Raw genomic sequence first — 27761 nt, 5'->3', positions numbered from 1 at the left:
AAAGGCAAAAGTCCCGACTTCGGGTCTCGGTCCGGCACACAGTTTTAATCCGCCAGGAAGTTTCATGAATACTCAATATTTACAACCTATTTGGAGTTTCCAGATAACAAGTCAAAAATTCATGGAAATAAATTGAATTGAAGTGAATCACTAACTTCTCTGAATTCGGCCTCTGCGAAAGAATGGCTGCCATTCATCCATGGACAAGTAAATACGTCACTGAAAGTGTCTCCAGCTGAGTTCAACTCATAAAAAAGACAAAGGCTGTACACATCCCAAAGCAATGTCCACTAACAAATCTCCAGATGCATTTAGTCCGATAATTCACCTTATGTAATAACAATGGCGGAAAACTAATCAGCCAAAATGATTAATGGTCAGATCGATAGCAAAAAACAGTACCTGTATTGACAGCTACCTCTCATAGTTCACAGATTCCACGTGTCAAGCTGTTGGCGCTGTAGTTTTTCGTTTCTTCATCGACATCTACGTCTGTATCGATACTCCGTAACCCAACTTAAAGCATATGGTGGAGTTCACCCAGTACGACTGCTAATGACATCCTTTCCTGTTCCACTCACAAACAGAAAGAGGGGAAAATGACTGTCTACATGCATCCACAGCAGCCCTAATTTCACGTATCGTCCTTATGCGCAGTGTATGTTGGAAGCAACAGACTCGTACTGCACTCAGCTCAAATGTCTGTTCTCTAAATTTTCTCAATTGTGTTCCTCGAAAACAATGTCGCATTCCCTCCAGGGACTCCGATTTGGGTTCCCGAAACATCTCAGTAACGCTTGCGTGTTGTTTGAAACTACCAACAAATGTAGCAGCCTGCCTGTGATTTGCTTCGATGTCTTCCTTTAACTCGACATGGTATCGATCTCAAACATTCGACCAGTGTCAAGATTAGCTCGCACTTGCGTCCTGTATGCGGTCTACTTCCAGATGAACCACATTTTCCTAGAATTCTTCCACTAAGCAGAAGCCACTGGATGCGGATATAGAGGCTCAGCACACCGCTCTCTCGGCCTTATGTTAGTTTACGATTCCGAATCCGCACATGCTCCTTCCATTTCATGACGTCTTACAACGTTACGCACTGATATTTAAACGACATGGCTGTGTCAAGCAGGACACTGCTAAAGCTGTATCCGAACATTGCGGCTTAGCTTTCCCTACTCATCCGCATTAACTTACAATTTTCCACCTCGCAACTAGCTGCCATGCGTAACATAAATTAGAAAATCTGTCTAACTCATATTGTATCCTCCTAAATCACTCAATTTCCACACCTTGCCGTACACCACAGCATCATCCCAAACAACCGCAGACTGCTGCCCAACCTCCGTCAAATCGTTTAGGTATATACCGATCCTATCACACGTCCTTGGGGACCTCCCTCGGGCATGGGTGTGTATGTTTGTCCTTAGGATAATTTAGGTTAAGTAGTGTGTAAGATTAGGGACTGATGACCTTAGCAGTTAAGTCCCATAAGATTTCACACACATTTGAACATTTGAACACGTCCTTGGGGCACTCCTGACGAAAACCTTCTCTCTGATGAACACTCGCCATCGAGGACAACATAGTGGGTTCTAGAAGTCTTCGAGCCTCTGACGTATCTGTGAACCTATTCCATATTATTTTACCCTATTTAACAGCCTGGGATGGGGCACCGTGTCAAACGCAATCCAGAATTCTAGAATATGGAATCTGCCCGTTTTTCTTCATACATAGTTCACAGTACATCATGTGTGAAGAGGGCAAGCTGAGTTTCGAAAGAACTATGCTTTCTAAAACCATGCTTATTCGCGGCATAAGCTTCTCAGTCTCAAGGAAATTTATTATATTCGAACTGCGATTCAGGTATTCTACAAGAAACCGATGTTGGGGGTATTGGTGTGTAATTTTGCGGTTCTGTTCTCTTACTCATACGTCCCTTTTCGTTTATACAGAATAAATAGTTTTAAAAGGTTTCGGCTCATAATCCTTCCCCACTGAGCTGCTTTCTCCGGCGGCAGTAGCACAATCCGGGAGGTGCACAGCCTGTAATTACAGACGCTCGCTAAAACAGCAGCGCCGTGGCCCACTTTGATCTCGCGCTACCTCGCGGCCACGCGCACTATGCCCTTTCTTTTTTCTTTTCTTTTTTTTTTTTTTCAGCGGCAATGTTTCTGCCTCGGCTAACGAGCCAGATATGTAGCGCGTCTCTAACGCCGAGTCTCTCAGCGGGCCATTATTATAGGCCGTGCCCCGCACTAGGACACGCGCTGGGGCCCACGGGGCACCGTGCCAGCGCCCGTTGTATATAATTAGTCGAGCTGCCTTGTCGCGGTCTCAGCCCCCAGGGCGCCCACCTTGTCCGTCCCTCTGAAGCTGTTCTTCCCTCTGAAACACACACACACACACACACAGAGAGAGAGAGAGAGAGAGAGGGAGAGAGAGAGAGAAAGAAAGAGAGAGACACGCGGCTGAACGGCAAAAGGGGAAACCCCGGTGAGGCGTAACGGCGGAAAAAAAGGAGAGCGGAAAAAAATTACATAGCCGCGCGGTGCGCAGACAGGCGGCTTTGTTCCGCGTTCGGGAATCTGCGAGTGTGTTCGTGTCAGTGCGTGGCCCCGGGCTGGGCAGGGTTGGGCTGCGGTGAACTTTGACCGCGACTTTGGGTAGAGCAGGGCCAGGCGCGGCAGTCGCTCTCTCTGCTAATGGAAACACAGCCGTGTCTGGCTGCTGGCGCCGCCTCTGCCGAAGTTACGTCTCCCGCAGGCGTCTACCGCGCCGCACCGCGCTAAATCTTGGCGAACGCGCTGGCCCCTCCTGCATAGGCAACCTGCGGCGCACCCTGGCTCCGGACCGACTCTCCTCGTGGCACGACCGCGCTAGAGACTTGATTAGAGGCAGCAAACCGAGCGCACGATCGTCTTACGGACGGAATCTGGCTACTTTAGCCCCTTGATCGAGTAATTTCCACTGAGAGTTTATACAGTCACGTGGCAATGGCGTCGGATGTGGCGTAAGGCTAGTGTCACATATTTTGTAATCTAGCGACAGAATAATGTACAATGACTACACACAGGGCGAATCTGCATACTGTAAAACGTTGTGGTCTCCTGACCTTCATTGCTTTCATATTCCGCACATCAAGATGCTTCATTCGAACCCAAACTCGATAAGATAAAGTCAATGTTGTATGAATTCATGTAAACGATATGCAAATAACAAGTAAATTGCAAGTGCGCACCGAGATTGAAATATTCGAGGCTGGTCTACACACACACACACATTCAAGACACGACGGTCACAAAAGCTTTTAGTTCAGGAGAGACAAACCGCACGCCAGGAGGCCGGTCCCTTTAGAGGACGAGTCAACCTATCTACATCGGCCGGCGACCGCCCGTAGTGCAGACAGTGTTTGTCCAAATGAAAGGAAGAACGACCCCATGTTCGGCTTAAAAGCAAATTCCGCTACATTGCGTGGAAGCACCCAGACTATGCATTCTTTACAAACATAGCACGCAGTTTCAGAGGTTTTTACAGGGAGGCAGCAAACGCCAAACACCGATGCTACAAATTTCCGGACTGGTCGCCTTAAACGAAACGCCATTCTCCCGCTTTAGAAGAGCAATGCTGATTGGCAGACGATATTCCTGATGCCTTGAGCTGAAGGGGTAATGGGAAAGACCGAAAGATATACCCCTTAACGTCTGGTGTGGAGAGGGGCCGTTCCGTTGTTGCTCTTGGAGCGAGAACACGTAATGAGCGTGTGCGCTTGTACGTGTACTTAAAGACTGAGGAACAACTCTCTCCTCAGTACTTCACTGGGAGAGCACCTCTGTTGAGAGCGAATCAGAGTGCGACTCTATATTGAGTCCTTGCGATTAAGCATTGTTCACTGTGTTGGCCACAACACTTATTGTGCAGTGTGGACAGAGTTATAGTTAAACGCCTGCAAGCGAATTTTTGAGTGGAATTGGGTGGACTGGTTATCTGACCACGCCAATAGTTATAGTAGGGGCGAATAGGAGTCCTTGACTTCATCAAGGCATAGGGAGAGTTTGACTGGCGAAGGTCAATCCAGATAGAACGAGAGTTATCTTATTTGTCAGCAGCGACCGGCGCAGACAATAGCCATTGCAGCTTACTGTATGCTGCTACAGCTCTTTGAACCCCATATTTCCTCCACAACAGTACACTTCACTGCATTTCACATGCAACAGCCTCAACCGTACCTGGCAACATTCTAACGGATAATTATTCAAGTTGAGTAGGCCCGGCTCTCATCCATTCTTCCAAGTCAATAACAATCTTAAACTTTGTATAGAAATTTCATTAGCGAATCCTATCCTCGAGAGGTAACTTCACATTCCGAAAAGAACCCGGAAATAACTTGTTCAGTTCATAACTAAAAGTGCCATGGTGATTTCTCAGAATTTTTGCAAAAAAAAAGAAAAATAAATGAATAATCTTCGTTAGTTTCATGTTTTTTTTACACCAATTAGCACTACTCCAGTGCCCAAGCATCCCACCAGTTATGTAAGAAATTTTGTGAATTTTTGTGTCATTTCCTTACAGCGGACGACTCCAGAAGATATTTATTGCCGAAAGTTTTTGAGGCATTTCTCTTTAGAACGTTAGGAGTGTCTGTCTGACTTCTGGAGTAGTTTGTGTATGGGGGAGGGGGGGGGGATTGCATCTTGCAGGAGCCACAGGGTAAAGGGTACATCTCAGATTAATCCGTTGCGCAGAATGACATAATAGCACCCACACGTTCACCACATAATACGTAAATTAAAATTGCTCTACATGGCACTCATAAAATTTCTCTGCAGTTACGATATGCATTGGAAACGTCGTCCTAGGGCCACTGTGCAAGGCTGCACCCGCTTAATTTTGTGAGACATCACTTTCTGCTGACCTGATCTTGATATGCTTCTCAAGTACGTTGCTATTTCAAAGTCACAAAGTGTGCTCGGTTGACTGGGGCACCCTACTGATCTGTTCCATAAAAGGTAATCTGACGGCAATCAGTGTACGTGCAGTTGCGATACTGGCGTGCCAATTACAGCCTTGGTTGACGAGGAGCAGCAGTCAGCATGAGTGCATGAACCAGGATCCTGCAACGTTCGCTCAACAGCCGTTGAGGAGACGCTGTCGGTTGCTCATTAGTTCACCTTAGTGGTCAGTTTCTCAACATTTGTGGGTCTGTTCGTCCGTACACAGCTCCGAAGCCGTCGTTTACCTCTGTCGACTATGTTCCGGGGTGCACCACAGTTGTATCAGTGGACAGCGGCATTTTGCTATTCTCGGTATCCTTTAACCACGGTGACATGCGAACAGTCTACAAACTTACCCGTTTAGGAAATGCTTCCACCCTTGGTCCAGAAAATGTGTGTGAAATCTTATGGGACTGAACTGATAAGGACATCAGTCCCTAAGCTTACACACTACGTAAAACTAAATTATCCTAAGGACAAACACACACACCCATGCCCGAGGGAGGACTCGAACCTCCGCCGGGATCAGCCGTACAGTCCATGACTGCAGCGCCATTAGACCGCTCGGCTAATCCCGCACGGCGCCCTTGGTCCAAAAGCCAGTGATCATGCTCTTTTGGATGTCACAAAAATCATGCCGTCTCCAGTCACTACAAAGACTTTTCCGCCTCCCCCCCTCTCTCCATCTCCCTCCTCCCCCCCCCCCCACTGATATTACTGCCATATGGCGACTATGCGTGGTTAAGGTATGTTGACGTCGAACTTTGATGTGACTGGACGTGTATTTCCTTTTAGTTTTATGTTTTATTAACATCACTAATGTGTGCTTAGGTTTCCTTTGTGTGCTCGCATAGATTAAATAAATTTGGGGTTGATGTAGATCAGTACTGTCAATTCAGTACACGGATGATATACCCCAGTTATTACCCGTTAATGGTTTTGTAAGAACCGACACACAGAAGTCACTTATAAGTTCTAGGGGACCGATGGCCATAGATGTTAAGTCCCATAGTGCTCAGAGCCATTTTTTCTTAACATTCAGGTACCTACAATGCTCTATGTTGTATTACGGCATAGAAGCAGTTTAAAAGTAAGAACATGCTTGTAGGCCGCACTACCCTTGAGTCAAATGCGTTATCACAGACATGAGTATCCTGACACGTACATTTGTTTTATTTACATTCAGGTTTAAATCAGTCAATACTGGGCAGAGACAACAAGTAAAAAGTATGTACGTTAAAGTGTTATCAGTAGTACATTATAGATAACTTAGCATCCCCGCCAGCTGGCGTGCGTCCCAAGAAGAGAGGCGCAGGTCATCGTATGGGCGGACAGGCTCACTCAGGGCTTAATATTCCGTCGGTGATAGGCCACGCCGACTGTCAGAGCTTCCGCCTACCGATTTTATTCCTATTGACAGGGTGTGTATGGTACGACTAGGACTTCAATATACAGGAAGACAGCCGGCCGGAGTGGCGGAGCGGTTCTAGCCGCTACAGAATCCTGCCTCGGGCATGAATGTGTGTGATGTCCTTAGGTTAGTTAGGTTTAAGTAGTTCTAAGTTCTATGGGACTGATGACCTCAGAAGTTAAGTCCCATAGTGCTCAGAGCCTTTTGAACCATATGAACCATACAGGAAGACAGTTATTGAACTATATGAAAAAAAATCGTCGTAACTTTATGAAACGAAATCGTCGTAAATTGTGGGCGGTTCGCGTTAGGACGTTCGAACTACAGAGTTGTCCGCCGGGCATGATGAGAATTAGTATGCGCATGACGATTTGGTTTAGCGACAAAGCCCACTTTCATGTGGATGGGTTTGTCAGCATTTGAGATGCTGAGAAATCGCATTTCACGATCGAGAAGTCTCTTTACCGTCAACGGGTCACTGTGTGGTGTGCACTATCCAGTCACGGAATGGTCGGCGTGACATTCCTTGATGGCACGGTGACTACCGAACGGTACGTGAAGGTTTTGGAAGATGGATTCATCCCCATTATCCAAAGTGACCGTGATTTTGACAAGATGTTGATGGAATACGGATCTCGAACCCATCGAAGACGTCCTGGAGGAGCAAGTTAGGGACTGCATTCTGGCTCAGAGGCATCCAGAGACCACTGGCATGCGCCTCGATTAACCGCCATATTATGCGGATCTCAACAGATGCGACTTCTTTTTCTGGGGCTTTATTAAAGATAAGGCGTAGAGCAACAGCCCGAAAACCACTACTGAGCTGAAAAACGGCCGTTCAGGAGATCATCGACAGCATCAATGTTCCGACACTTCAGTGGGTCATGCATAACTCCGCTCTTCGTCTGCGCATCATCGCCAATGATGGCAGGCGTATCGGACGTGTCATAACCTAACTCCGGATATCTGTAGTGACGTTTACATATTCAATAAAGCGTGTGCACGCCGTACTTTGTAACTAACGTTTTTTTTCACATAGTTCAATAATTGTCACCCTGTACAGAAAGACATCACTTTTAACCGGTCCACAGCCGAAAAGGCGTATTCTCTTAGGTGCGCGGTCACTTGATCGAATCTTACTGCTGGTACTTTCTTCCTTTCCACGTAATTCTAACAACATGTATGACTGTGCAAATTCTCAATATTTACCGAAGTATGGAATATTTACCGACGTATGGAATATATCCTGAAAAAGGGAAGGAAATCTTCTTTCGTAAGAAAAAATATGTAAACTATGTGGTTCTGCACGAATCAGGTTGATATCGATCTTAGAAAGATGGGAAACAATAATTACTGCTACAACAGCACGCGTGAAGAACGCCGAATTTTTTTCATGTGCGTGACTTTTCGATGTGTTTTTTTGCCAAATAAACTAGGGGTTACAGTCATAAATAGATCTCGGTCTTCTCACAATTTAGCGCCATACCAAACACATCGAAACTTATCACTAGTACTGGTACAGACGACAGGAGGTACGCGTTTGATTGAATTTTTATGCAGCCTTCTCTGCAAGCAGTCTCTGCCTTCTGGTCGATGGTGTACGTGCCATTTTGGTGACGTTTTATACCTGAATGCAAAAATAATGTCGGAAGGCAGCATCAGGGGAGTACATTGAGGAGGGATTGTCTTAATACTGCCGTTGCCACAGTAATGTGGGAATGGAGAAAAACGTACCGGTAGTATGATTCGATCCAGCGACCTTGCACTTATGAATCGAACCAATTACTCGCTCCGCTGTGGACTCCTTGAATACAAGCGACCACACTGAGTGTATATAAGCAGGCTTAAAATTTTCTAATTAGATTTTCTCGTAAACAGTTCAGAGTTGCGTCTTCCTGTTTACATTTGTTGAAATTCTAGTTGTGCCACATACACTATGTCAATATGAAACAAATCCGTGTTAAGATGTTCTTGCAGCCCCCTCGTGTGAAACTAATACGGTTTTGACTTTAACTGAAGAAACCGTCACAAGCCAAGATCGTTAATAAAGCATTTAATTGGATGACCGGTTTCGGCAGAGCTATTTTCCATCATAGGATCTTACGCTTTAAAATTTTTACAACATATTGTCCATCAACCTGGTTTTCGCATCGCGGAGTGCTCTTTGTTGGGCTTTTGTTACTTTGGCAATCTTATAAGCCTCATGTTGTGACAGTCTCTACGTGGTGTCTGGACTCTCTGACACCCCCTATATTGATCCGTAAGTAGAGTGTTTTCTTTTACGGGATCCTGTTCCTGTCTTCCAGGTCGAGTACACACCGTCAGCTACTGTAGCGGCGTTTCAACTAACGTGACAATTATGCGGCATTGTCACGCTTGTACAGGAACAAGAGATCACGATGCTCCGATTTTTATAGTGTAATCGTGATTCGCCCATGTATATCATAACTGGGGTTTACGGAGCTAAACGTGTGTATTTATGGTGCACAAAAGTAAATGCCTAAAACAGGTTCGTAGAGTTCAGTAAAGATGTTCATAATGTGACACACACCCTTGCCCACGGGTATACATACATAACACTTTTCTTTTACTTTTGGACGAAATATTTATGTGAATAATCATACCACTTCTGTTATGGCAGTCGCGTGCTGAAACTGATAATGTGAAATATTTCAAAATATTGATCTTAATTTAAGGTTCCAGGGAAATACAGCTACATAAATCACACAGGAATGAAATAAATAGGAACTTCAGGGCAGCCAAGGAAAATGGCAGGAAAAATGTAAAGAGTTTGAAAGAAATGACGGTCGGAAGGACTGACGTAGCATGTAGACAAGATGTACCAGACTTCGCTGCAATGAAAAGCAATGGCAGCATCACTGAGATGCAGTGGGAATTCTATTGTTGGAGAAAACGTCTGGAAAGGCTCTATGAAGGGGAAGAACTGACTTACGAAGCGATAGTGGAAGAAATTGGAGTCAAAGAGGATGAGATAGAATATCATGTATCAGACCCAGAATTTAAAAGAGACTTGGAAGACTTGACATTAAATAAAGCAGAATAGACTGACAACATTTCACCCGGAATTTTAAAAATTACTGGGGAAATGACAACCAAACGATTACTCAAGTTTGTTTGTAGAATCTATAAGTGACGACATACGTTCAGACTCGGAGAAATATTCAATCATTTCCGTAGATAACCATTGTAGGTAAGTTCGAAATCTATGACACAATTAGGTTAACAGCTCAAATATTCCAGTTGCTGAGAACAGTAATATGCAGAAGAATGGAAAAGTAAACTGACGTTATGTTAGGTGATCGGTTTGGAATTAGGAAAGGTAAAGGCAAGACTCGCTCATAGGACTTTTTTAGCAGGTAAAAGCGTGGTTCAAAATGTTCGAAATTCCGAGGAAAGTAGTCCTAAGGTGTAGTGATAGAGTCATATGCAACAAATAGGCAACAAAAAGTTTGGAAGCCCAAGATCGGAGTGCTTCGATTAAAAACGGTGTTGAGCAGGGATGTAGCCTATCGCCCCTACCTTTCACGCTACATAGCGCAGAAGCTTGGCGGAAATATAAGACAGTTTCAAGAGTGGTTTGAAATTCGAGGTGAAAGGATATCAGTGATATGTTTTTCTGACGATGCTACTGTCATCGGTGAAAGTAAAAGAATTACAAGATACGTTATATGGATTGAACAGTCTAAAAACTATAGAATATGGATTGAGAGTCAACCGAAGGAAGACTAAATTAATGAGAAGTAGAAAAAATGAGAACTGGGAGAAAGATAACGTCAAAATTGTTGGCCGTTAAGAAGACGAAGTTAAGGGATTCTGCTATCTTGAAAGCAAAATTACAGTTGCCCACAACGGATCTAGTAATAAGGAAGTAAAATGAAGACTATCACAGAGAAAGAGAGCTTTCAAAGCCAAGAGATGTCTGCTGGTATCAAACATAAGCCTTAATTTTAGCAAGAATTTCTGAGAATGCACATTTGAAGCACAGCACTGTATGCTAGTGAATCATGTACAGTGGAAAAACCGGAACAGAAGGGAATCGTAGCGTCTAAGATGCACTGCTACAGAGGACTATTGAAAATTAGGTACGCTGTTTATGTGACTAATGAGGAGGTGTAGGGGTAGCGTCTTTGATTCATAATCGAAACGTCTTCGGTCCCGGCTTCGATCCCCGCCACTGCCTAAATTTTGATAAATAATCAGCATTCGCGACCGAAGACTTCCGGCATAAGAAGTCAGCCTCATTCTGCCAACGGCCTTGTCAAAGAGGGCGGAGGAGCGGATAGAGGTTCAGGGCACTCTCTTGTCCTAGGGGTGGGAAATTCCCCCTAAAGGTGGAAGAATCAGCAATGATCAACGACATGAGGATGCAGAAGACAATGGAAACCACTGCATTAAAGACACGTAACGCGTATCCACAGGACATGTGGCCTGTAATTGAAGAAGTGTCATGATGATCTCTCCATTGGCAAAAGATTCCGGAATAGTCGCCCATTCGGATCTCCGCGAGGGGACTGCCAAGGGGAAGGTTACCATGAGAAAAAGATTGAATAATCAACGAAAGGATAACGTTCTACGAGTCGGGGGCGTGGAATGTCAGAAGCTTGAACGTGGTAGGGAAACTAGAAAAATCTGAAAAGGGAAATGCAAAGGCTCAATCTAGATATAGTAGGGGTCAGTGAAGTGAAGTGGAAAGAAGACAAGGATTTCTGGTCAGATGAGTATCGGGTAATATCAACAGCAGCAGAAAATGTTATAACAAGTGTAGGATTCGTTATGAATAGGAAGGTAGGGCAGAGGGTGTGTTACTGTGAACAGTTCAGTGACCGGGTTGTTCTAAACAGAATCGACAGCAGACCGACACCGATAACGATAGTTGAGGTATACATGCCGACGTCGCAAGCTGAAGATGAACAGATAGAGAAAGTGTATGAGGATATTGAAAGGGTAATGCAGTATGTAAAGGGGGACGAAAATCTAATAGTCATGGGCGACTGGAATGCAGTTGTAGGGGAAGGAGTAGAAGAAAATGTTACAGGAGAATATTGGCTTGGGACAAGGAATGAAAGAGTTCTGTAACAAGTTTCAGCTAGTAATAGCGAATACCCTGTTCAAGAACCACAAGAGGAGGAGGTATACTTGGAAAAGGCCGGGAGTTACGGGAAGATTTCAATTAGATTACATCATGTTCAGACAGAGATTCCGAAATCAGATACTGGATTGTAAGGCGTACCCAGGAGCAGATATAGACTCAGATCACGATATAGTAGTGATGAAGAGTAGGCTGAAGTTCAAGACATTAGTCTGGAAGAATCAATACGCAAGGAAGTGGGATACGGAAGTACTAAGGAATGACGAGATACGTTTGAAGTTCTCTAACGCTATAGATACAGCAATAAGGAATAACGCAGTAGGCAGTACAGTTGAAGAGGAATGGACATCTCTAAAAAGGGCCATCACAGAAGTTGGGCAGGAAAACATAGGAACAAAGAAAGTAGCTGCGAAGAAACCATGGGTAACAGAAGAAATACTTCAGTTGATTGATGAAAGGAGAAAGTACAAACATGTTCCGGGAAAATCAGGAATAGCGAAATACAAGTCGCGGAGGAATGAAATAAATAGGAAGTGCAGGGAAGCTAAGACGAAATAGCTGCTGAAAAAATGTGAAGACATCGAAAAAGATATGTTTGTCGGAAGGACAGACTCAGCATACAGGAAAGTCAAAACAACCTTTGGTGAAATTAAAAAAAATGGTTCAAATGGCTCTGAGCACTATGGGACTCAACTGCTGAGGTCATTAGTCCCCTAGAACTTAGAACTAGTTAAACCTAACTAACCTAAGGACATCACAAACATCCATGCCCGAGGCAGGATTCGAACCTGCGACCGTAGCGGTCTTGCGGTTCCAGACTGCAGCGCCTTTAACCGCACGGCCACTTCGGCCGGCGGTGAAATTAAAAGCAACTGTTGTAACATTAAGAGTGCAACGGGAATTCGACTGTTAAATGCAGAGGAGAGAGCAGATAGGTGGAAAGAATACATTGAAAGCCTCTATGAGGGTGAAGATTTGTCTGATGTGATAGAAGAAGAAACAGGAGTCGAATTAGAAGAGATAGGGGATCCAGTATTAGAATCGGAATTTAAAAGAGCTTTGGAGGACTTACGGTCAAATAAGGCAGAAGGGATAGATAACATTCCATCAGAATTTCTAAAATCATTGGGAGAAGTGGCAACAAAACGACTATTCACGTTGGTGTGTAGAAAATATGAGTCTGGCGACATACCATCTGACTTTCGGAAAAGCATCATCCACACAATCCCGAAGACGGCAAGAGTTGACAAGTGCGAGAATTATCGCACAATCAGCTTAACAGCTCATGCATCGAAGCTGCTTACAAGAATAATATAAAGAAGAATGGAAAAGAAAATTGAGAATGCCCTAGGTGACGATCAGTGTGTAAGACAAGGCTGCAGCCTTTTGCCCCTACTCTTCAATCTGTACAATCGAGGAAGCAATGATGGAAAGAAAAGGAAGGTTTACGAGTGGAATTAAAATAGAAAGTGAAAGGATATCAATGATACGATTCGCTGATGACATTGCTATCCTGAGTGAAAGTGAAGAAGAATTAAATGATCTGCTGAACGGAATGAACAGACTAATGAGTACACAGTATGGTTTGAGAGTAAATCAGAGAAAGACGAAGGTAATGAGAAGTAGTAGAAATGAGAATAGCGAGAAACCTAACATGAGGATTGATGGTCACGAAGTCAATGAAGTTAAGGAATTCTGCTGCCTAGGCAGTAAAATAACCAATGACGGACGGAGCAAGGAGGCCATCAAAAGCAGACTCGCTGTAGCAAAAAAGGCATTTCTGGCCAAGAGAAGTCTACTAATATCAAATACCGGCCTTAATTTGAGGAACAAATTTCTGAGGATGTACGTCTGGAGTACAGCATCGTATGGTAGTGAAATATGGACTGTGGGAAAACCGGAACAGAAGAGAATCGAAGCATTTGAGATGTGGTGCTATAGACGAATGTTGAAAATTAGGTGGACTGATAAGGTATGGAATGAGGAGGTTCTACGCAGAATCCGAGAGGAAAGGAATATGTGGAAAACACTGATAAGGAGAAGGGACAGGATGATAGGACATCTGCTAAGACATGAGGGAATGACTTCCATGGTACTAGAGGGAGCTGTAGAGGGCAAAAACTGTAGAGGAAGACAGAGATTGGAATACGTGAAGCAAATAATTGAGGACGTAGGTTGCAAGTGCTACTCTGAGGTTAGCACAGGAAAGGAATTCGTGGCGGGCCGCATCAAACCAGTCAGTAGACTGATGACTAAAAAAAAAAAAAGTGGAGGTTGTCCTCATAATAGGCGAAAAAGGTTGAAATGGCTCTGAGCACTATGGGACTTAACTTCTGAGGCCATCAGTCCCCTAGAACTTAGAATTACTTAAACCTAACTAAGCTATGGACATCACACACATCCATGCCCGAGGCAGGATTCGAACCTGCGACCGTAGCTGTCGCGCGGTTCCAGACTGTAGCGCCTAGAACCGCTCGGCCACTTCGGCCGGCTCATAATAGGTGAAGAAAGCATTGAGACGAAGAAGGGACAGCATGATAGGACAAGTGTCAAGATATGATGGAGTAACTTTTATGGTGCTGGAGGGATCTGTAACGGGTAAAATCTGTAGAGGAAGACAGAGATTTGAATATATCCAACAAATACTTGAGGAAATAGGTTGCAAGTGCCACTCTGAAATGAAGAGATTGGCGCAGGAGAGAAATTCGTCGTGGGCTGTATCAGGCCAGTCATAAGACTGATAATTCAAAAAGAAAAAAAAAAAAATCTAAATTTAGTAATTTATTTACCTATGACAAGTACGTCGCATAACTTTCATATTACATTGTATGAGCCCTCAGGTATCAAACTGGTGGAGGTTGCGCAGTGGTATTGCATATTCGAGATGTCAGCGGTAAAATTCCTGATCAGCTTTCCCGGTTAACATTTTCCTTGTTTTCCCAAAATCAGCGCCAGTTTCTTGGAAAGAAATGCAACATTTTCTTCTATATTCCTCCCTAAACTGAGCTTTTCTCGGTGTGTAATGGCCTCGCTATAACCTAATCATTCCAGCTTCCTTCCTCGGTAACGAACTTCAAAAAAGCTTCAATAACGGAACAACATACTTTCTACTCCTCATCACCGTGGGAGATGGATAATTCACACAGAAGCATATTGACATAGCATCAACTACTACTGTAGAATCGTCACTGAGAGCAAAACATAAAGCAGGCAATTTCGGGTAAACATGAGTTGTTTATCCAACTTACAGCTGACGGGCACAGCGCACTGTACAGAGAAACAGCACAATGCAATTGCTGGCTCGTGCTTCACCTCTGTTGCATACAGTGTCCAACTGACTACCATTAACGGAAGGCATTACTATTATGATAATATGTTGTCAGATGTAATGGATCGATGAAAGTAACAGCCCGGTGATGATGATCTTGAGCATAAAAATCTATGTTTGCGTGCCCGGGACATGGAATACTACACATCTATTACTTTCATTGGAAGACAAGCTCACACATTTGGACTTCACAGAATTAGTCTCTACGTGACGCTCTTTTCCCAGATGGTTGCGGCTGTTCAGCACAGAATGTGAAATCAAACGCCTTTCATCCGTCTACATTTCACAATTGTTATTCTATTGGGCTACCAGTTTCGGCGATATGTTACGCCATTTTCAGGCCCCCTGACCGATGTGTAGGAAGATTCCCACCTTTGGTCCAGTCGAAATAGGGGCCAGAATTCAAAGACTGGTATCCGTAGATGATTTAGCAATCACTTCAGACATCATCAGCAACGAGTAATCGTGTTGGAGCGCTGCCGTGACCTCACAATGAATGAAGTTGTCTGATTTGTTGGCGTCTCAGTGTGGACTGTCCAACGTACGTTCAAGGAATAGAGTACCATTGGAAGTCATGTAACACGTCGAAGTAACTGTTACCGTAAGAAGCTTCAAATGATTCAAATGGCTCTAAGCACTATGGGACTTAACATCTGAGGTCATCAGTACCCTAGACTTAGAACTACTTAAACCTAAATAACCTAAGGACATCATCACACAGCCAGGATTCGAACCTGCGTCCATAGCAGCCGCGTGGTTGCGAACTGAAGCGCCTAGAACCGCTCGGCCACAGCGGCCGGCACCGTAAGGAGCATCAGAACCCCCTTCACACTGAAGTTTCAGTAACAGCTGCTTCAAGAAATTCCCACTCGACGTCGGTCACTCATTGCCCCAACTGGGTATGTTTGATGAAGACAATGACACCAAAAAAACATTCTTCAGATACAGAAATCAACGTAACCGTTCTCTGACATTGTTAGAAGCTTCGTCATTATCGAAGAAGAACTGCAAAGTGTACAGAATCTTTTACAGCTTCTTGACTGCTAGATTAGTCTTGAAGTTTTAGTCAACTTGAAAATCACATTTAATAGAGAAAAGTAAATGTTATTCTGTGAAAATGGTAACCAATTGTGAACTGCTTATTAGATTGCATTGGACTGTTGTATATAAAAGCAATAGCGTTGGCTGTAAGGGACCGTCAATGATGCCAGTGAAATCAAATTAAAAATATTCCGATAGAAAAGTGAAACTTGAGGAATGTCATGGACATGCTTTCATTTCTGTAACACGCGGTTCGTTGTCTGTAGAGAAACCTGCGAAAAGGGATAAACAATCACTATTCAGTTCAACAACACCATTCTCATGCGTTGCTAACTGCGTTTGATCTTTGGTGCTGTGATGGCAATGGAACGTCGAACTCTGTGATGATACGCGAACCTAGCGGAACAGGCATTTCTGTAGGGACATACCATATTTACCCTCGCTTTTCACACGTATAAAACGTTAAATATTTTTCTCCGACTCTTTGGCACAGACGACAAAATTTTTAAAATATTTGTTACAGTAATTAAATACCGCCCTTTTGTAGTCATCGGCGGCAACTGAATTTCGGATCAGCGAACACAATAGGCTTCCTGAAGGCCCTCTAAGCGAAGTGAATGCAGAGTCGGTGAATGGAGAAGGTGTGAAAACGCGGTGCTGACATCGGAGAAACAAAAGGTAAGAATGGTTATTAAAACTCACAGGGCAGAATGGGGTGGGGGGAAAAAGAGGAAGCACAAGTATTTCCAAGCGCGGAAAAAATGTAATAGGTCGTCTGTCTGTCGAGTCCATGTTCGGGCGCGTGGAATAAGCTTTTCGTTTTGTCACCGGCCGCTTTTTGTTGCATCAGTGAAAGAGGAGGCGGCCCGTGTCACCGTGCGAGGGTCGGTAGAGTGATGGCGTTCGCGGGGGGAGAGGGCGGGTCAGAGAGGGTGAGGTGTCTATAAATACTGAAGCAGCGGTCGCGACTGGTCGATGCACAGGTGACGGGTGGCTCTGCGCTCTGGAGCGGCAGCGGACGCGGCGGACGCGTTTTGTCAAAGAAATCATCGGACGCCGTCAGCCGCGCAAAATTCACGACCTAGTTCGGGGATGGTGCTCTGTGAGAAATTGCTTCGCTGCTCCAGATTTTCCACTGGTGGCTCGCCGCACAAACCTACATGAAATGCAAATTACGTTTTCAGTGATCTAGAAATACTAGTCTGGCGTAAATATCGAAATAAGTGTTGTGACAGTGGTAAATAAACCAAACGTGAGGTACAATCCTTTATTTACTTCACTCCCTGCTGCGATGTCAAACAAGCGAACGCTGATTTTTAGCCGTGACGGGCAAGTATTAGATGCTTTCACGTCAGTTACAGTGTAGCACGACAGATTCACGTCGTGTATTGCTACCTCCACGTTAATATATCGTGTCACTGAAACAGCCACTCACGCCAACGAACTTGACATATTACTCTGAAACTAATTTTAGAAAAATCTGTAAATGGCCAGTAACGGCTGAGTTATGTAAATGTATGCGCAGCAGGTGAACATGGAGGACAGATAAGTGTTAAAGAGGGACAAGAGAATTTTGAAAGTTAGAACGTTTTTATTCTATACTGGAAGTATGACAGGTAGAAAAAGCAAGAGGCAGTAAAGAAACAATATCCTGGCTTGTATAAGGCATGTGATGTAACTTCGGCTACCTACCTTATGGTGCGTGAAATATTTATGTTTCCGATTTATTTTGTACGCACTAAATTAAAAAGAAAACAGTTAAGAATATACAAAACGAGCACCCTGTGACTAGAACAACATTTAGAAAATACTGTATTTGGAGTGCAGCTCTAGACGGAAGCGGAACATGGACAATAGACAAAACAGACAGCAAGCGGTTAAAAGCACTTGAAATGTGCTGTCATAGGAGACTGTTGAAGGTTAGATGGATTGATGGAATAAGGAATGAGAAAATTCGGCAATGTGTCAATGAGATACAAAATGAATTGGGCACATATTATGACATGCCTCGTTATTAATAACGGTAGTTGAAGGTATCGTGGAGGTAAATAACCGCACCGAAAAGCCTAGGTATGAGAGAAATGGTTGACTATGTGGGACGCAGTAGTGACGCCGAAATGGCTAGTTGGCATGTGAAATTGCTTTAACAAGCAACCTGGATGTTGATGACCAAAATGTAATAGGAGAGATCGCAATAAAAAAAAATTGAACCTTTCGACAGTGAATGCGATACCTTGTTAGCGTACGATACATCATGAGCAGTCTATAACAAAAAAAAAATAAAAAATAAAAAAAATCAGCTAGCAGAACAGAATGATAGATTATTGTAAGACAGCTCTGAACAATTAGTACTGTCGAAAGTCGTACCACATTACTGAGTAACCATAAAGGATTCTTCGAATAGCCGAGTAAGAAAGAGAATCCCAGAAGTAGGTGTGCAGAGACGTACGAAAACACAGAAACCGGCAGGGAGATAGGAGCACAGTTTCAACGTTGCCTCAAAGGAATTAACAGAAACAGTTTGATATAAAATTATATTTTATTTTTATGATACGAAACAAAATCCACCATTTCTTCATTTACAAGTATGAAACTCCGAAAACATCAAAATTTAAGGCCGAAGACGCTTTACCAGTACATACATATATCTTTGGCAAAAGCGATGGCTAAGAGACAAGTTGACCCATCTGATTGGAAAAATTCCTTCCTTAAATGAACGCGGCGGTTTAATGTTTAGCTGTACTTCTTGACTACTTCTCCCTCCCGCGACTAGTTTCTGCTTTTTAAACCATTATTAACTGTTTAGCTATAAATAGGGGCCATACGTATATATATGGGAGCGTCTTTACACGAAGTTCTTTAGTTCAGTCGTCGTGTACAGACAGTACTTCCTCAAAAATGATCAAATGTGTGTGGATTCCTAAGGGACCAAACTGCTGAGTTCATTGGTCTCTAGACATATACACTACTTAAACTAACCTAATCCAACTTATGCTAAGAACAACACTCACACCCATGCCCGAAGGAGGACTCGAACCTCCAGCGTGGAGGAGGGGAGGGAGGGGGGCGCAGTCAGTGACATGGCACCTCTAACCGCGCAGTCCGGCCGCAGTGGCCGACCGGTTCTAGGCGCTACAGTCTGGAGCAGCGCGACCGCTACGGTCGCAGGTTAGAATGATGCCTCGGGCATGGATGTGTGTGATGTCCTTAGGTTAGTTAGGTTTAAGTAGTTCTAAGTTCTAGGGGTCTTATGACCTCAGCAGTTAAGTCCCATAGTGCTCAGAGCCATATGAACCATTTCTAACTGCGCGGCTGTCACTTCCTTAGCGAAGTGTGACAGTTATCTGTGAAGTTTGACAGTTCTATTTCTAATGAGTGTATACACCGACGGGCCAAAACGTTATGATCACAGTCTTAATAGCTTGTTGGTCCACCTTTGGAACAACACGTCACCGACTATGCGTACCATGGATTCGACAGTTTGTTGGTATGTTTGTAGGGATACGACACACCAGATGCTCACGCACAAGTCAAGTAATTTCCTTAATCAGGGTGCCGCTGACTAGCGTACGCGGTGATGGCTCCTGTTAGCGACCCAAATGGGTTCAATTGGATTCAGATGAAACGAATTTCGTGGCCAAGACATCAAACTGAGTACACTGTCATCCTCCTCAAGCCTCTGTAGCTGGAAGATGACATCGCCTGCCGGGAAGACATCAAGCGTGGAGGTGTACGTAGTCCACAGCTGTCAGCGAGTCTTCGACTACTACCACAGGTCCCACGCTAGCGCAGGCGTGTCTGTAGCATGATACTGCTACCACCAGACTGCCTCCTTGGCTCGGTGCACTTTTCAAACTGACGTTCGCATGGATGACGGCGTTCGTGGAGACGACTATCGACCTGGCTTAACAAAAACATGATTTATCCGCGGAGGCGACACGCTTTCATTGATCCACGGGTAAATCTTGACGATCCCGTGGTCACTGCAATCCTGGATGACGAAATCACTGGGCCAACGTGTGAACACCTAGAGGTCGTCTGCTGTGGAGGCCCATTTAAACCATGTAGGATGAGTGGTGTGTTGTGAAACACTTACGCGTGCACCAGCAATGTACTCTATTGACAGAGATGCCACAGATAGCCAGCTAGCCTGCCCTACAGAGCAGGCAAGCCTACAAGTCGCACGTTCTGTGAAGAATCGTGGACGTGCAACCACTTATCGCCCAGTGGTAGTTTCATTGTGTTCTACCACTTTCCATAAATGCTCACTACAGTAGCACGCGAACACTCGACCAGCCACGCCGTTTTCGAGATACCATTCACAGGCTCTAGATAGCAATGATATCACGATTTCCAAAGTCGCTTATTTTCACCAACTGCGATATAGTCGCGTATACAAACAGTAATCCAATGCTGACAAACGTTTTTTATTCCAGTCTTTGATCACAATATCAATTCTTTAGACGATGACCGGTTTCAGTGCGTAATGACTATTCTCAGATCTTTATTATACAGGGTGATTCAAAAAGAATACCACAACTTCAGGAATTTAAAAATCTGCAACGACAAAAGGCAGAGCTAAGCACTATCTGTCGACGAATTAAGGGAGCTATGAAGTTTCATTTAGTTGTACATTTGTTCGCTTGAGGCGCTGTTGACTAGGCGTCAGCGTCAGTTGATGCTAAGATGGCGACCGCTCAACAGAAAGCTTTTGGTGTTATGAAGCAACTTTCCACACTAACGGGAAAGTCAACCTTCACAATGTCTGTATATGGGGCACTGAGAATCCACGGGAAACAACTCAGTATGAACGTGACTCGCCTAAGGTGAATGTTTTCTGTGCCATTTCAGCCAATAAAGTTTTTGGTCCCTTTTTCTTCGAAGGTGCTACTGTAACTGGACTACAGTATCTGGAGATGTTAGAGAATTGGCTGTTCCCTCAGCTCGAACAAGAAGCACAGCAATTCATATTTCAGCAGGATGGAGCGCCACCACATTGGCACTTATCTGTCCGTAACTACCTAAACGTCAACTACCCGAGGCGATGAATCGGCCGCCAGGCAGCCCGTGACAGAGCACTTCATCACTGGCCTCCAAGAAGCCCTGATCTTACCCCCTGCGATTTTTCCTTATGGGGGTATGTTAAGGATATGGTGTTTCGGCCACCTCTCCCAGCCACCATTGATTATTTGAAACGAGAAATAACAGCAGCTATCCAAACTGTTACGCCTGATATGCTACAGAGAGTGTGGAACGAGTTGGAGTATCGGGTTGATATTGCTCGAGTGTCTGGAAGGGGCCATATTGAACATCTCTGAACTTGTTTTTGAGTGAAAAAAAAAACCTTTTTAAATACTCTTTGTAATGATGTATAACAGAAGGTTATATTATGTTTCTTTCATTAAATACACATTTTTAAAGTTGTATTCTTTTTGAATCACCCTGTACAATGTCCTATGCCATTATGACCTTATCACTTTAGGACACGGTGCAAAAACATGTGAGGATGGTCATTACGGACTGAAACCAGTCATAGTCTAAAGAATTGATATTGTGATCAAAGACTGGAATAAAAAACATTTGAAAGTCGCTTATGTCATCGATTTCCCCATTTGTGGCACGTGTCGTCGGTAGAATGATACCTGATCCACCTTTGATCTACTTATATACTTTCCTTATCGTGTCACGTACTCGTAATGCCACCAGACGACAACCACTCGCGGTGGGCAGTGGTAATAATATTTTTGCTTGTCAGTATATACCGCACCACGAAAACAGAAAACATCAAATAAACATTAGACGCAAAATGACAGCGTATACATATTTCTTTGCAGGGAGACGTGAGTGAAGGCACCTTTTCAGTTGCCACTAACACTTCCAAAGCCGATGGATAAAACTGCTGACTCCATAAAAAAGCGACAAAAGTCAAGAGAAAAAGAAGCGCAAAAAATAGACATATTTAGAGCTCGAAGTGGTACTGTGTTGTACAATAATGAGAAACAGAGAGGATGAAACTGGCTACAAGCATTATAATGTGGGATTTAGGTGAAGAGGTTACAGGCTGGGTGTTGTGGAAACAAAGTACTATAATTTAACAGTTATTTTAATAAGTATCCATATGTCTAGAAACATAATAGCAAATCACTTTCAACAAAACTAAACAACTATCTCTGTAGCCCGAAAGAACTGAAAGTAGCCCAATTAACCTTATAAGAGTAACTGAGGAAATTTGTCGTTAAGTGGTCAATCCAAATTTACAATACCAAGCGATATTTAATCTCATATAGGAGCAGTAAATGTAACCTATAACTATACCCTGCTCTATTTTCACAACCGTCACCAGGCAGCTACCCACGAAACTGCCAAGATACTCACGATTATACACCTCCTCCACACAAAAGCAATGACAACAAATTATAGAATAAAACCACTGCAGTACCCAATTGGTTCACTTTCACAGCGGAAAATTGTTTTTACTTAATACACACAATGTAACAAAACAATTATACCTGCTCTGTCTCACGGTAGACAATGTCGTACGGGCTGCGTACCGTGAATAAAACTAGTTATATAGACTTCCATACAGGAAGGATCTTTACAAGTAGCTATACTCAGTGCACGGCATTCGCTTCACACTGTGAACCACCTCAATCGCAGCACAGTGCAACCAGAAGGCCTCCATTAGTTGCTTAGTATGACTTAAGACCGAGTAATGCAGAAGGGATAGATAACATCCAATTTGAATTACTAAAGGTAACGCATTGCTGTGCATAATGCCTGATACTGGCGACGTATCAACAGACTTTCGGAAAAATATGAGCCATACAATTCCGAAGATTTCAAGAGCCGACAAATGCGACAATTTTTGCACAATCAGCTTAACGATCATACATCCAAGTTGCTGATAATAATATGTGGGTGAATGGAAAAGAAAACCGACGATATGTTAGATGACGATCAGTTATGCTTCAGAAGAGAAAAGCCACGAGACAGGCAATTCTGACGTTGCTGTTCATGATGGAAGCGGGACTGAAGAAGAATCAAGACAAGTGTTCGACAACGTAATATTGTTCAAAATATTCGAAATTCAGATAGAATAGGGCTAAGCGATCTGGAAAGAGGGGTAATATACAATATGTACAACACAAAAGAGAGAAATAAGAGTGAAAGACCAAGAACGAAGTGCTCGGTTTGGAAAGGGTGTGAGACAGTCTTTCGGCCGCACTGTTCAATCTATATATCTAAGATGCAATGGCGGAAATGAAAGAACATTACTAATGTATAATGAACATTCAAGGTGAAAAGAGCTCAAAGATAAGATCCGATGACGACGTTACTATCGTAAGTGAAGCAAAATTACGGGATGTCTTCAATGGAATGAATAGTCTAATGAGTACAGAGTATGCATTGAGAGTAAATCGAAGAAAGAAGAAAGTAATGAGAACGGCGAGAAACTTGACATCTGAACTGTAGATCACGAAGCAGAAGAAGTCAACGAATTTTGTATCTAAGCAGCCAAATAACCCTTGACGGTCAAAATCACTGTCGAAAAGGCCAAGATAAATCTGCTACCTGTATTATAAAGATGATGATGAGATCCCATTCTCCGAGGAGCGTAGAGAACGATGCGGGAGACCCGCGCCATGGCGTTCCTTCGAGCGTAATGGGGATGAATGATGATGATGATGAAGACGCCACTACAACACCTAGTCACCTCGAGGCATGTAAATCTCTAATCCCGTCGGGAATCGACCCCGGGACCCCGTACGCGGGAAGCGAGAACGCTACCGCAAGACAGCGGACTATATTGCAAAACATAAGCCTTAATTTGTGGAAGAAATTACAGGGATATAAGTATGAACACAGTATTCTATGGTAGTGAAACATGAATTGGGGAAAACTAGAGCAGTAGAGAACCAGAAGCATTTGGAAGTGAAGCTACAAAAAAAAATGGCAAAAATTTGGTTGACTGATAAGGTAAAGAATGAGGAGGTTGAACGCAGAATCGACGACGAAAGGAATATATTGGTGAGAGGCACCCACATGCCTTGCTCATACTGTGGCATCAAGCAGTCAGGCCTGCAAGATGAGTGGTCTGCCAAGCGAGTGGATTCATTCTTATTTATCGAGTAACATGAACTCTCGTACTCACAATTAAGTTACAAATTATCCACCTGTATGAATAATACCCAACGGAAACGCACATCTGACTATCAGTAATTTACAGAACTCCGACTGTTCACTACGCACTAGCAATACCACATTTTCTTTTTTTTTATTTAACGGCTTTTATCAACACGTGGCCATCGCACTGAATATGAGTGGCGCACACATTATAAATTCTGGATATCATGACAACATACAATTCGAAGGAAAAGGCCACCAATCTTTTTCTTTTCACTATCTTATTTATTCCGATAAATTCTATAACCTAAACACACAAATTCTATAACCTACAACAATAATACATGAGAAGTTCCGCCCAGTGGGCATGGATTTACATTGGTGAATCTCTATCTTATGGTCTCGTAATTATTTAACGCTACAGTGCACTTTCTGGATAGGATGGTGGATCTTTTATAATTTCTCACACTTCGACTCTCACAATCATCATCACGAAACTATCCTCCAGACCGAGCAGTACAAAAGGAACACGCATAACCCACTACCTCTGAAACTACCTTGCTACTCTCCCATGCAAACCACACATACTTAAATTACATGACATACACCACACTACAACATGAAATACAACACAGGGAATAGTCACAACATTATCACTGTCAGCTTTCCCACTTCAGTTAATATTTATCCCAGTTTCACACGACACTGCCCCACTACGTAATTCTACTTTCCTACTATGAACTCTTGAGATATATGCACGTCTTCCTGTGCAATGCAAGCCCAGTGGCGTTGCTGGATAGACGGCTGACTCACCTTGTTTCTCTCTCAGAGTATTATAGTTTGAATCAAGCGTCACACGGAAACATATTTCGCAAAGTAATATTAAGAACATATTCATCACACACACGAGTCCTGAACTGATACCATGGACAAGTACTTCTCTTTATCCTTTGTCTCATACACGGATTGAGACTCACACAGTACTCACCACGTGGAAGTACTCGCCTCTAATTTCAAGTCCTGCACACGCTATATCTTAAATATTTCAACTTATAGTACACACACTAGTAATTCAGCTTAACTTAAGCACACGGAAGTATTTCAACTTGTTGCTACACATGGTTTCATTGTGACCGTTGGTCACTTCCGAAGATTACTACGATCCCATTAATATTACCTGCCTGACATTTAATTCTCCCCACAAAAGTTCCTGAAATAGAGAAATTATTATTTCAAACTACTCTTAAATATTCCACATGCAAAACATGTCTCCACTGTTTTGTCTTTACGGAGCACACCTAAGACAGGTCTTAACAGCACAAGATCCAGAGGCAGAGTGCTGAAACATGGCCATTCTTCAGGTCCTCTCGCACCTCTGCCGAAGTGGGGGAGCACCTTGCTACCGTATTGGTCAGCCACATTTCAGGCGCTCAAAGCTCAGGTAAATTTCATCTCTTTCGTCCCACCAAAGATGGCCAAAGGATCGTCTCAAAGATGATCATATATTCACATTCACTATCTGCGGTTAGCAGACGACCATACATTCATTCATTTCACAGATCTCACCAAACTGGATGTAGGGATTTATTTTGTGGGAGTGCATATGTGATCAATTAAATAAATAAACTGTTATTCTTTCCCACACTGGTATCCGGCTTCGCTGTATTAATTGAAATTGAGTTATTTTACAAAAAAAAAAGCGTTGTTCTGACAAAAATAATGAAGTATGTTGTACCTATTTTCAATGTCGGGCGGTTCTGTACCCTTTCATTGGAAACACTGACAAGGAAAAGGGACAGGGCGACAGGAAATCTGTTATGACATCACGGAGTAATTTCCATGGTATTAGAGGGTGTTGTAGAAGGTAAAAACTGAAAATAGTAGAGGAAAATAGAGATTGGAATACATCTAGCACATAATTGAGAACATACACTGCTGGCCATTAAAATTGCTACACCAAGAGGAAATGCAGATGATAAATGGGTATTCATTGGACAAATATATTATACTATAACTGACATATGATTACATTTTCACGCAATTTGGGTGCATAGATACTGAGAAATCAGTACCTAGAACAATCATCTCTGGCCGTAATAACGGCCTTGATACGCCTGGGCATTGAGTCAAACAGAGCTTGGATGGCATGTGCAAGTACAATTGCACATGCAGCTTCAACACGATACCACAGTTCATCAAGAGTAGTGACTGGCGTATTGTGACGAGCCAGTTGCTCGGCCACCGTTGACCACACGTTTTCATTTGGTGAGAGATCTGGAGAGTGTGCTGGACAGGGCAGCAGTCGACCATTTTCTGTATCCAGAAAGGCCCGTACAGGACCTGCAACATGCAGTCGTGCATTATCCTGCTGAAATGTAGGGTTCCGCAGGGATCGAATGAAGGGAAGAGTTACTGGTCGTGACGCATTTGAAATGTAACGTCCACTGTTCAACGTGCCGTCATTGCGAACAAGAGGTGACTGCGACGTGTAACCAATGGCACCCCATACCATCACGCCTGGTGATATGCCAGTATGGCACGATTCCAATGTGCGTCCACTGCGATGTCGCCAAACACGGATGCGACCATCATGATGCTGTAAACAGAACCTGGATTCATCCGAAAAAATGACGTTTTGCTATTCGTGCAAACAGGTTCGTCGTTGAGTACACCATCGCAGGCGCTCCTGTCTTTGATGCAGCGTTAAGAGTAACCGCAGCCATTGTCTCCGAGATGATAGTCCATGCTGCTAAACTGTTGGTGCATATGGTTGTTGTCTTGCAAACGTCCCCATCTGTTGACTCAGGGATCGAGTCGTGGCTGCACGATCCGTTACAGCCATGCGGATAAGATGCCTGTCATCTCGACTGCTAGTGATACGAAGCCGTTGGGATCCAGCACGGCGTTCCGTATTACCTTCCTGAACCCACCGATTCCATATTCTGCTAACAGTCATTGGATCTCGACCAACGCGAGCAGCAATGTAGCGGTACGACAAACCGCACTCGCGATAGGCTACAATCCGACGTTTAGCAAAGTCGGAAACGTGATGGTACGCATTTTTCCTCCTTACACAAGGCATCACAACAACGTTTCACCAGGCAACGCAAGTCACCTGAAGTTTGTGTATGAGAAATCGGTTGGAAACTTTCCTCATGTCGGCACGTTGTAGGTGTCGCCACCGGCGCCAACCTTGTGTGCATGCTCTGAAAAGCTAATCATTTGCATATCACAGCATCTTCTTCCTGTCGGTTAAATTTCGCATCTGTAGCATGTCATCTTCGTGGTGTAGCAAGTTTAATGACCAGTAGTGTATGTTGCAACTGTTACCCCGAGATGAAATGGTTGGCACAGGAAAAGAACTCGTGGCGGGCTGCTTCAGACCAGTCACAAGACGGATGTCTCCAAAAAAACAGTCTTGGGAAAGTACTCAGGCAGTGCTCCATAAGACAGGTTCACGCCATCCATTCGATGCCTCTGGAATTTCTAAGCTTCAGAACAGGAAGGGCAGTAACCGCTAGAATGTCGTGCACACAGCGGCGACACCTGTGCTACCGATACTCTCGCCCGGCAAACGTCACGTACAACAGCTTCTTGAGGCCCATGGACTCCGCTCTTCTTCCTGTAACTACAGCAACGGCTCATTTGCAACAACTTCGGGCCCACTATACAGCCGCCAAGCCTGCAGGCGTCTCTGCCGCTCACATCCCAGCGACAGCGAGGGCTCAGATGTTGCTGGTTAGAATTGCT

This window comes from Schistocerca nitens, chromosome 5 (assembly GCF_023898315.1).
Source record: "Schistocerca nitens isolate TAMUIC-IGC-003100 chromosome 5, iqSchNite1.1, whole genome shotgun sequence".
Classification (NCBI taxonomy): Eukaryota; Metazoa; Arthropoda; class Insecta; order Orthoptera; family Acrididae; genus Schistocerca; species Schistocerca nitens.
This window is presented reverse-complemented; position numbering follows the sequence as displayed.